Below are 11993 nucleotides of genomic sequence, written 5' to 3'. Positions count from 1 at the left end.
GCTCCTGGTCATGCTGCTGCTGCTAACTCATGGCCACACTTTGGGTGCTGAGGGGTCTACACTCTTCAGCCGGATGGTGGTGGGAGGGGTCCAGGTGGGACTCATTCACTCTGTTTAACTTGCCTCAGCTCCCCAACAGTTGTGGCTGTTTGAAGGGACCAGCCTCTTGTGGATGCTTTGAGAAAACCTGGGTTGTTATGTTCCCTTCATTCTCCCCTTTAGCTCTTTAATGCTCCTACTTGTTACTCCAGGACCCAACCACGTCTAATCACCAACGACCTCCAATCAACGGGGCTTCACTCTGAGTAAGAGGACAGTGAAGGAGGAAATTCAGATCCCGCTAACAGAGCATCGGGGACGCCGGTCAGCCTCTCTCCCTGTGAACAGGGGCCTCTCCGTGGTAAGTTTCTCGGAGTTTGCTCCATCTCTGGCTTGAGCTCCCTTGCGAACGCTCTTTTTGCTATCCTGCTTTGATCATTTCCAGACCCAGGGAAAGGGTTAGGGGAAGGATGAGACCACCGCTCTCATCACTGAGGAAAACGGTTTGCTCCCTACAATCAAACTCACGTTTGGGTTATTTATTTTTGGAATGTATCTTCTACAGTTAGCTGAAATTTGCCATCCACCAAGTTAGTTGATGGAAGTTTCTTAATTACCTCTTGGTTCATTGCATATATTTAAAGCATCTGAAAATGGTTTCAGGAAAACTAGACTCCGAAGCATACGGAGTTGAGATAAAGGCCCAAGTTGTTGAGATAAAGAACATTAGGGCTCAGGGTGAGCCAGAGAATGGTATATGCTGTCGTTGTGTTTATTGTTTCATATTACATCTGCCAGCTACACATTTAGGTGTCCGCCTATCTATCCTTGCTACCTGGGCCGCAGGTAGGTGACTGTGCTTACTTGGTAGGTCAAGACAGACGATGGATTTATGGTTCGACCAAGAAATTGTACATACTTAAGAACAGTGTTGTAAACTTACTAGAAAATTAGTATGTTTCTCCAAAGTAAGCATGCCTAAGAAAGGGAAGGAGGGGGGATGACTTAAAGCAATCATAGATAACACTGACAAATAAATCATTAGCAAAAACCACATTTTATTTCACCTTGATTTAGTGCCTTTCATTGATGCCCACCTGTTATTAGTCACCACGTAACTGTGCCCTGGTATTCCTCATGCTCTTGTACATGCCTTTTCCCCATTTCTTCTCCACCTTTAAAAAAATGTTAGCTTCTTATTTGTAATGGACATACAATTAATATACAGTGAAGTGCACAAACCTTAAGAGTACAGTGTAATGAGTTTTTGCGAATGTGTATGGTCATGTAACCCACACCGTTGAGATACAGAACATTTCCATCTCCACAAACATTCCTCCTGCTCCTTCCGGTCCGTTCCACCCTCGGGCCCTCAGGAAAACACTGATCTGATTCCTTTCATCAGAGATTAATTTGGCCTGTTCTAGAACTCCGTGTAAAAGGGATTGTGCAGGATGTATTCTTTTGTATCTGTTTTTCTTTTCAGCATATTATCTTTGAGGCTCATTGGTGGTGTTGTGTATTTCAGTAATTCATTCCTCTTTCTTACTGAGTAACATTCTGTTGTATGACTATAATTTATTTATCATTCACTTTTTAATTGTTTATCATTCACTTGGTGAAGGACATTCTGGTAATTTATTTTTAAAAAAATATTCATCAATAAGGTAATTTCTTTTAAAAAATATTTTTGAAACTGATTTTTAGAGAGAGGAAGGAGGAGAGGGAGAAAAAGAGAGAGAGAAACATCGATGTGAGAGAGGAACATGCACCCTGATTGGAATCAAATCCGCCAGCTTTTCATGAACCAGATGATGCTCCAACCAACTGAGCCATATCGCCAGGGCATTTTGGTCATTTCTAGTTTGGGGTTATCATGAATACAGCTGATACGGATATTCTCGTACAGGTCTTAATGTGCACCTGTTTTCATTTCTCTCAGAGAATACATAGAAGTGGAATTGCTGGCTCATAGGGTAGGTGAGTGTTAAACTTTATGGGAAACTGCCAAACAGATATCCAAAGCGGTGGTACCACTTTGCACTCCTGATAGTCACGTATGAATAAGAGATCCCGTTGCTCCACACCTTTACCAGGACTTGGTGTGGTCAGTCCTCTAAATGTCAGCCATGACATGTGCATGTAATTTTATTTCATTTTTGTTTTAATTTGCATTTACCGGATGACCAATGCTGTGGAGCCCGTTTTCCATGCCCATACTGGCGATTCACATGTATTCTTTTTTGAACTGCCTGTTTGTTTGTTTGTTTTTTTACTCATTTTAAAAATTGGGTTGTCTCTTTGAAGATTGAGGTTTGGGGAATTCTTTACATACTATGGATCTAAAGGATTGTCAGATACATGTTTTCTGAATATTTTTGCCCAGCCTGTGCCTCGTTTAATCTTTTTCTTAATGATGTCTTTCCATAAATTTTTTTTACAAATTTTGATAAAGTCTCATGAATCAAATTTTCCCGTATGATTAATGCTTTCTCGTTTCTGCCCAAGAAAATCTATGTCTACTGCCTACTGCAAGTAAACTCAGTTTTACTTCTTTAAGCTCATTCTGTATGGCTTTCATTACTTTCCTTATTACACTGACTAGAGCCTCTAGTTAGAAGTGGTGAGAGTGGACATCCCAGCCTTTTTCCCGATCTAAGTGAAAAAGCATTAGATTTAATGTTAGTCATAACCTTCTCAGAGATATTTATTAGGTTTAAGGAGGTTTCCTCTGTTCCTGGTTTGTGGGAGTTTTTCTTTTTCCTCTAAATAATGAATTGTCCAACACCTTTTTAGCACCTGTTGAGATTATCATAGTCTCCCCACCCCCTTATTCTAATGAGGTGACAAATATTATTCATATTTGAATGTTAACCAACCTTGCATTCCTGTGACAAATCCCACTTGGTCATGTTGTACAGTATTTTGCAACGTGTTTTTAGATTTGATTTGCTATTATTGTGTAAGGATTATTCATGAGGATTGTTCTTGGATGATAGACATTCATGAGGTATATCGGCCTGCAGTGCCCTGTGATGTTCTTAGCTGGTTTTAACATCAGGTTTATGTTAGCCCTGTACGACCAGGCTGGATTATGTTCCCTTCCTCCAGTTTTTTGAAAGATTTGTTTAGGATTGGTACTCTGTCTTCCTTAAATGTCTGAGAAAACCCACCAGGAAAACAATCTAGGCCTAGAGTTTGATATTAAAATTTGATATTGAATTACAAATTCACCTTCTTTAATAGATATAGGGCTATTCAGATTTTTTTTTTTACTTGAGTCATGGCTAAAAAGCAAATATTCCACTTCTTTATGTTTAGGATTTAACGTTCTCTTCATGACTTTTGTGTTCCATAGCATCAATGTTGCCTGGTGCCTGAGGCAATTGCTTTTCCCCCTCTTTCTAGAAAACTAGTCTAATAATATCTTGGTACTTATAATTTTTTAGTCTAAAAATATAAAATAGCATTTGTCACTTAGCATTAACTAGTACATACCCACGGCTCTCTCTGGAATTTCTATTACCACCTGTTAGCATTATCCCACTATTTCATAGAGGAAAGGGAGTCTGAGATTGGAGAAATTATTTGCTTAGCACTTCTCAGCTGGTACATGACGGTTTTCTGACTCTAAACCTCTACACTTGTAGATTTTGCTGTTGTTTCTGGTATACTCATGCTTCCAAACCAACTTCTTGGAGACTCAGGCCTCCAAGAGTGAGTGAGGGATGTTGAGAGAATAGAGACCTGTCCCATCTCCATTCCATCCCACCCACCTACCTGCTGTTTGAATTAGAGAAGCTGTGCTTTAAAATGTTTACTGTATTAGTATTCCAGGCAAAATATCTCAAAACAAGACAAAACAAGTCTGTGGAAAGCTATTGTGCCATACCAGACATTAATTTGCCATTTAAAATACCGATTTCGCCCTAACCGGTTTGGCTCAAAGGATAGAGCGTTGGCCTGCGGACTGAATGGTCCCAGGTTTGATTCCGGTCAAGGGCATGGTTGCGGGCACATCCCCAGTAGGGGGTGTGCAGGAGGGAGCTGATCGATGTTTCTCTCTCATCGATATTTCTAACTATCCCTCTCCCTTCCTCTCTGTAAAAAAATCAATAAAATGTATATATTTAAAATACCGATTTCACCCTAACTGGTTTGGCTTAGTGACTAGAGCGCCGGCCTGCGGACTGAAGGGCCCAGGGTTCCATTCCGGTCAAGGGCACTTGCCTGGGTTGCAGGCTCAATCCCCAGTAGGGGATGTGCAACCAATCAGTGATTCTCTCCCATCATTGATGTTTCTATCTCTCTCTCTCCTTCCTCTCTGAAATCAATAAAAATATATTTAAAATACCGATTTCCTCCCAGGTGAGGAATATACTTCGAAGGAAGAGAGTATAAGGAAATCCTCTCTCTAGTTTTGGTCTTTCCCAGTGTGGGACGTTGCAGGAAGTGTGTGGGCCCTTCACCTGGAATCTTAGACCTTCCCCAGAGCATCGGGTTGTCTTCAGTTTACTCAGATATCCATGGCTTCAGCTAAACGCCTGCACGGTTAGGAAAAGACTATTTCCACGGCGTTTTGTTTTCGATGAACAGATGTAGAAACCCTGGCCCGGTGTGGCTGGCAGCCTCTGCCAGGGCCCTTCAAACCCCCACCTTCTGCTGTCTGTGCCCTTGTGTGATCCCTTCTTCTTGCAACATGGGCCAGACGTGGTGCTTTGCTTCTGATGAAAAGGATATGGCAAAGGTGTTGGGATGTCCCTTCCAACGTTAGGTTACCAAAGGACGGTGGCTTCTGTCTCAGGCACCCTCTTATGCTCTCACGCGCTGTGTCTGAGGGGAGCCAGCTGCCCGGTTATGAGCTGCCCCATGAAGAGGCCCATGTGGGAGGAAACCCGAGTCTCCAGCAGGCAGCCGGCAAGCACTGGAGGCCTGCCAGCAGCCATGGTAGTGAACTTGGAACCAGACCTTTCCCCCGGGGAGCCTCGCTGTGACTGCAGACTCTGCAGACAACCTCAGCTGCAGCCGGTGAGAGACCCTGAGCCAGAGGCCCCCGGCAAAGTCACACCTGGTTTGCTGACCTTCAGAGACTGGGAAAAAGAAATGTGATGAAGCTGCTGAATGCTGGGTAATTTGTTATTAGCAATGGAGAGCCGGTGCAGACAGAGTCTGGCGCAGAGCTGGTGCTCTGTTGCTAACAGTGCTCGCTCTCCCCGGCTTTCTTCCTTTGGTGTCAGGGGAACGGTGGCCTCTGAAGTGGCCTGACCTTCTGCAAGGTGTGACTCAATGAAGCAGAATTCTCCATTGCAAGCTGTTCGTGTCCGCCCTTCCTTCCTTCCTCCCTCCCTCCCTCCCTCCCTTCCTTCCTATTTTTCTTTCTTTTTTTTGTTGTTAATCCTCACCCAACAATATTTTTCCGATTGCTTTTTAGAGAGTGGAAGAGAGGGAGGGAGGGGGAGAGAACAAGAGAGAGAGAATGAGAAACATCGATGCGAGAGAGACACATCCATTGGTTGCCTCCCGCACCCACCCTGACCGGGCCCAGGCATTGAACCTGTAACCCAGGTACGTGTCCTTGACTGGGAATCGAACCTGTGACCCTTTGGTCCGCAGGCAGACACTAACCCCTGTGCAAAACTGGCCAGGGCTCTCTTTTCTTTGTTGATAAATATTTGATTTGGGTGCAGTGAGGAGTGAAATTTACATTCTAATTGCTCTCAGAGCCCAGCTTCTAAGGTTCAGCCTTAGACACTGCAGGCGCTTGGAGTTCCCTGGGAGCATGCCTTCCGCAGGCTCTCTGGCTGCACCTGGGCCTGGCACAGACACAGGAAGGCGATCCTGCGCGCTTCCCGTGCGAGCACATCAGGAGCGGGTGTGCTTGGTGAGGGTGTTTTAGCTCTTTTTTTCCTTTTCTCTTACGATCTCTGGCTGACTGTAAAATTAAATCTCTTCCCCTGGGATCACTTTGAACTTTTATCTCTTCTCAGATAGAGGTTCTCAGCTTTCAGGTTTCTCCCCCGTCTTTTCCAAGTTGTGAATCGACAGATCGCAAACGGAGACGTCTGAAGTCCCCGGGGGATCGTTCGTTTGATGAAACGTCCATCCCTGGGCGATGCAGACACTCGTGGAATTTCTGGGGTCTGCCTGCCAGGATGAGTTTCATTTGATCTCCCTGAGAACTGAAGAAAGTCAAAGTCTTAGATCCAAAGCGAGATGACTGAGGACTGGTCCCCTGCTTGCTTGCTTTCTTTTTTAACCTTGAAATTCCTGAGATGATAGTATTTTTTTTTTTTTTCCTTGTGAGATCCAAATGGGGAAAACAATCTGCACCAGGGATTTGCTGGCCCCTGGCATCTCTCCCAAGCTCTGAAGAGCAATTTTACTCTTAAAAAAGAAAGAAAAAGAAAAGTTCTTTCTCTAACATGATCAGGGGTCATGACTCTACTGCATTCTGGTAGGGAATTGCTTAAAGGCTTCGATCCATCCATTCGTTTCTCCAAGCCAGCACGTAGAGCCCTGCAGGGGCCAGCAGGCTGCTCACTGTTCCAGGAGGGCTCGGGGAAAGGCAGCAGGGAGAGAGGGGCAGCTTTTCACTATGGGTCATACCGTGTGCACGTGTGGATCGCAGTAGCTGCACGTGGACACATCTCTGTATAGACCAGCCCTCTGAAAACGGAGGCTGCAAGTCAGGTTTAGCCGAGTGAGTTCCCTCCAGCAGCTCACACTCAAAGTCATTAGATCTCTGGGAGCTGCCCGCCTGGAAAGTGACATTTGCACCCCCTGACCACGCCCCCTCGGCAGTTTGAATGCTTTCACTGGATCTTTGCTTTGTTGCCATGTGACTGTGCCACCAGCTGCCTTGTCCATCAAAGTGTTTCTGATGCTTGGGACAGCATCTGGCTCATAGTAGGTACGCAGCAGCATCTGGCTCATAGTGGGCCCTCAGGAGATATTTGTTAAATGTCGAATACATACTGCTAAGCATGCCGACTAAACAAGGAAGGGCCTGGCGAGCATTTTCAGAGGATTTACTCTAAAATGTTGCCGACGATCACGTTTACCACCTACTAAGAGGACTCTTTGGAGAACGGGATTTCTTGTTCTAGAACAGTGATGGCGAACCTTTTGAGCTCGGCGTGTCAGCATTTTGAAAAACCCTAACTTAACTCTGGTGCCATGTCACATATAGAAATTTTTTGATATTTGCAACCATAGTAAAACAAAGACTTATATTTTTGATATTTATTTTATATAGTTAAATGCCATTTCACAAAGAAAAATCAGCCAAAAAAATGAGTTCGCGTGTCACCTCTGACACGCGTGTCATAGGTTCGCCATCACTGTTCTAGAATGAGGAATAGGTGTGCCTCTCCTGGAAGGGAAATCACTTTGCTTCAGTTGCGTGGACATCCCAGGGGGGCTGCTAGGGAGCTCCACCTGCATGCCTGACCCGCCTGTGGTCACATAACTCCACGGAACACTTCGCTTTCGCAGTGCCCGTGCTGTAGGGCCTTTCGAAGCATACTTTTTGCTGGTTCCTAATTTTTGTGTGACTGTGCGATATTGTACGTCTTTGTCTGTAGTCAAGTTCTGGGGAGTTAATACGTAAAAATAATGCCATGGAACGGGAGGAGGGATTGGAGGTGTCACTGGGAGGAGAGCATGGGTGTGGTGAAGAAAATAGGGGGTTCCCTGGAAAAAGGAAGGAACTGAAAAGGGGAAGGTCCTGAGGTTTGGATGGTGAAAGTCAGGGCTGGGTCCCCTCCAGGCCTTTAGGTTGTGTCAGGAGGTGCTGGGTGCACCTGCTAGGCTTTGACAACAAGGTGCATACATGGGTAGCACCTGTAGGTGAACCTGTGCCCCCAAACCCTCTGAAAATGGGGAATGAGGCATAGCCATGGAGTCAGGTTTATATCTCCGCTGTGGCACTATCAGAGGCCACTGGCTTCTCTGAGCCTCAGTTTCCTGTCTGTAAAATGGGGCTATTCGCAGTGCGTCCTGCTAGGGTTCTTCAAGGTTCAATGCGGTGATGAACCAGAAGTGTCTGATCAGATACCCAGTGCTCGAATGTTAGTCACCGCTGTTATTGCATCGAGCCCGCCATGGATTCTTCTCTCATCTAAGTCATCTCGTGGCCAGGCTGGAGTGGCACTGGAAAGGGAGGGCAAAGTCTCAATTTCCCGACATTTACTATCAGGCTTTTGTTAAAAAAATTCTTTTTAAAACTCAAATGTAACTGGCCCTCCTTGGGTGGTCCCTGTATTCACCCAGCACCTTCTCTCTGTAGGCAAATCTCGGAAAAGTGGAATCAGTAAAAATCACGAATACATTCTGAAAGTTTTGAAAAATAATGCCATTAAAAACACACACACACACACTGAATCCTTCTTCTCAGAAAAACCAAGGAAATACATTGTATGCACATCACACAGCAAAACCTTAAAAATCCATCTTAGACAGCTCGGTTGGCAATGATCCTCCTTTTGGCAGCTGCCTAGCCACCCTGTTTCTCTCTCCATCAACTGCCTTTCTTCATCCTCCCGTGTTCCTCCAGTGTCCTTCTCTTTCCTGGGCTCCTCTGATTTCTTTAAGCTTTTATTTAGAGAAGAGACTATCAGACTTTTTTTTTCTGCAAAGGGCCAGAGAGCAAATAATTTAGGCTTTGTGGGCTATCTGTTCTGTGTTATAAGGACTCAACTCCGCCCTTGTCACTTGAAAGCAGCCATAGACAGTAAGGAATTGGATGGGTGTGGCTTGTTCCAATAAAACTTTATTTACAAAAAACAGGAAGTGGACCAGATTGGGTCCATGGGGCTGTAATTTGTGGACTCTCGATTTCAAACAAATTAATACTTTCTTTATCTTTACCAATGGATATTTGTATCACCCCACTCAGCAATATTGAGGATTCCGTTGTGGATGTATCTATCTTTGGAGGAGCGGGAAGGAAGTGGGGTGTTGTAAATAACTATTAGTATTTTCTCCATCTCATGTTGATTAAACAGGTCAAAATGATTTTTTGCTCATAACTGCCTATAAGACACATGTGTTGGGTACCACTGTGCCTTGGAGTTAGTATGACAGGTTTCCTCGGTTCCAAGATGAGGGGTGTGTGTGTGTGTGTGTGTGTGTGTGTGTGTTTGGGTGTGTGTATATGTGTGAGATGTTTGGGTCCAGACTTCTCTTGTTCAACAATGGGAAAAACTAAGGCTCTATTCTTTGGCCTCTTTCACTTTCTCATTTGATTCTGGGAAGATTCTCACATCAAACTGTGTGATGGAAAAAGCACCGGACCAGAGCCAGGGGATCTGATTGCTGTTATGGCTGTTACTACATTTAGGTTTGGCCTTGGCAAGTTCATTCATCCCCTGGTTTGGGTCTGTCAGGTATTAAATTAGAATCTTTGGTCACCAGATCTTTCAGCAATTGACTCTTCTTCAGATAAAATCTTACCTGGAGTTCAGATGTGTCTGAAATGAAGTGGGGCTGGGGCACTACTTTGTCCTGACACTCAATCTCACCTCCATCTGAGGGGACCCGACGCATCTCTGCTGGATCCAGGGGCTCTAGCAGCATAGCCCCAAGGTCGCTAAGCTCCTGCCATCTCTTAGCATTCCAGACGTGTCCCTTCCACATGGCAGACACTTTTTGTGGATTTGTTCTTCTATGGTGGACTTTCCACTCTTTCCAATCTTCACGCCTGCCTTCCAGACTCCTCGGCTATCCTCTGGGGTCCTACCCCAAATACCCATTTCTAGGGCTCATCTAACTAATTGTCTTTTTATAGAAAACCTTGGGAAGATCCAATGATTCCAGAAGAATCTCAAGTCACGGCTTTTAGACATCTTTGTTTAAATGAGCCATTCCTTCCTACACCTGGTAGTTTAGCAGAACCCAAATTCTGACCAGCAAACGTCGATGTGGTTCATGTGGGGCCCCATTGTCTGGAACATGCCTGGCACATCACGTAGCCACAGTGTTACGGAGCACATTTTCTTTAGGTTTCCTTTCCTCTATTGATTCCCGCCCCCCTTCCCCCCAAACCCAGTCATTACAGGTGAGGATGTTTCAGGGAAGAAAAGAATTCTGTGCATCAGAGGAAGGGAGCTTGGGGACAGAATGACCTGCAGGTCGAAAGGGTTTCCTGTGAAAAACCGGTGCAGAGAATGTCAGAAAGCCAGCCTTCCTGGCGTTGTCCATGGACATCCTGAATCCCGGCCACATAGAAACCCCGTTTGTAGGGTTTTGTGTCAATGGGGCTTGCTTTTTCAGTGCAGATGGGTGACAGGTTTCATAGTCCCAACTTTGCCCCAGTGCCCCTGCTCTGCTGTCCACCTGGACCCTCCTTGGCCTCGGAAGGATGGAGCTGTGTTTGGCTCCATTTGGGCCAAACCTGGCATAAATGGAGACAGGGATTCAAAGACGAAAAAGAAAGTGATTTAGAGAGCAAGCCAAAAGAAATTACAATTAGCCGCAGGTTGCTCCATCTCCATTAGCCTCCCACTGTGCTGTGGTTCTGCAGCCAACGTAGATGATCCAAAGACAGTGTTTAAAGCCATTTAAACTAAATTAGCAATCATGTAAAACTTCACCCAGAATCTGTGTATATCTGCACTTTCCCCCTGAACAATTTCTGCCACAGAATCATGTGAGAAATCGAGGTCAAGAAAGACTAATAAAGGGGGAAGATGTTTTGAGCAAGACATTGAACATTTGATATTTGCTCTGTGTGACTGAATGATTTTCAGTTGTTCCCTCTAAGTAGGGTGACTGTCTTGGTTTGCCCAAGACAGTTCTGGTTTTTATATGTGGTCATGGCATCATGCTTGGTAACACCCCCCTTGCATCCTAAAAGCACTCCTATGTGGACACTAAGTCATCTGGCCACACTTCCTCTTTGTATGTGTAGGGAAAGCTCCCGTCTTTCAGAAGGCGTAGGAGGTGATGGGTAGCCAAGCCCCTTTCACAGATGATGGTCCAAACTTAGATCTCAAGATCCTGAATCATGAAGTATCTCCTCGGTGACAGATGCATTTGGTACAATTTACACGTCTTGATATAGCACAGTAGTTTCTTAAATTCCTTACTACGGTGTTAGGCATATTGTAAGCATTTTTCATTTTCAAGAATTATGCCTGAGGCTGGTATGGCTCAGTGTTATAGCATGCCTGGGTTGCAGGCTTGATCCCCCCAGTGGGGACAGGGTGGGGGGGGGTGTGCAGGAGGCAGCCGATCAATGATTCTCTCTCATCATTGATGTTTCTATCTCTCTCCTTCTCCCTTCCTTTCTGAAATCATTAAAAATATATATAAAAAAAGAAGTACGCCTGGGTTGATATATTCCCTTCCTTTCTGAAATCAATAAAAATATATAAAAAAAGAAGTACGCCTGGGTTGATATATATGTCAACCACTTGGTGGTCCATTGGTGCTTCTTGCCACATCGAGGGGGATGGTAGTAGGCTGTGTCTCTAGCTCTGGTTCTGCCACTACCCCACACCTCAGGGAGGCTGACGGAAGTTGTCCAGGTTGGGCAGTGGGTGTGTCTACTGACCTTCAAGATCACTGTGGTCTCAGAGCCCAGGCTCGTGTTAAGAGTGACAGCTCGCTTCAATGTCTATAAAAAGGGAGTGCCATGGCCATTTCAGGCCTACCTTTCCTGTCTGAGGCTGAGCTGAGTTTGACCCTGGCTTTGTCCATTTGTTGCTTCTGTGGCCATCATTGAGGGACTTAAACTTTCTGGGTTTATTTTCCCATCTGTAGAAATCGTGTCTGGCTCCTCTTCAGAGAGTGCTAAGGTGAGGCTCAGGTCAAGCGATGTCTGGAAGAGGTATCCTCTCCACCAGGTGAAAGGCAGTTCTTTTTTTAAATTTGTTTTTCTCATGTATTTTTTGCTTATTAATCCTCACCTGAGGATATTTTTTCCATTGCTTTTCAGAGAGAAAAGGGAGGGA

Source organism: Myotis brandtii, unplaced genomic scaffold (assembly GCF_000412655.1).
Source record: "Myotis brandtii unplaced genomic scaffold, ASM41265v1 scaffold486, whole genome shotgun sequence".
Lineage (NCBI taxonomy): Eukaryota > Metazoa > Chordata > Mammalia > Chiroptera > Vespertilionidae > Myotis > Myotis brandtii.
The sequence above is the reverse complement of the archived record's forward strand: the minus strand, read 5'-3'. Positions refer to the sequence as shown.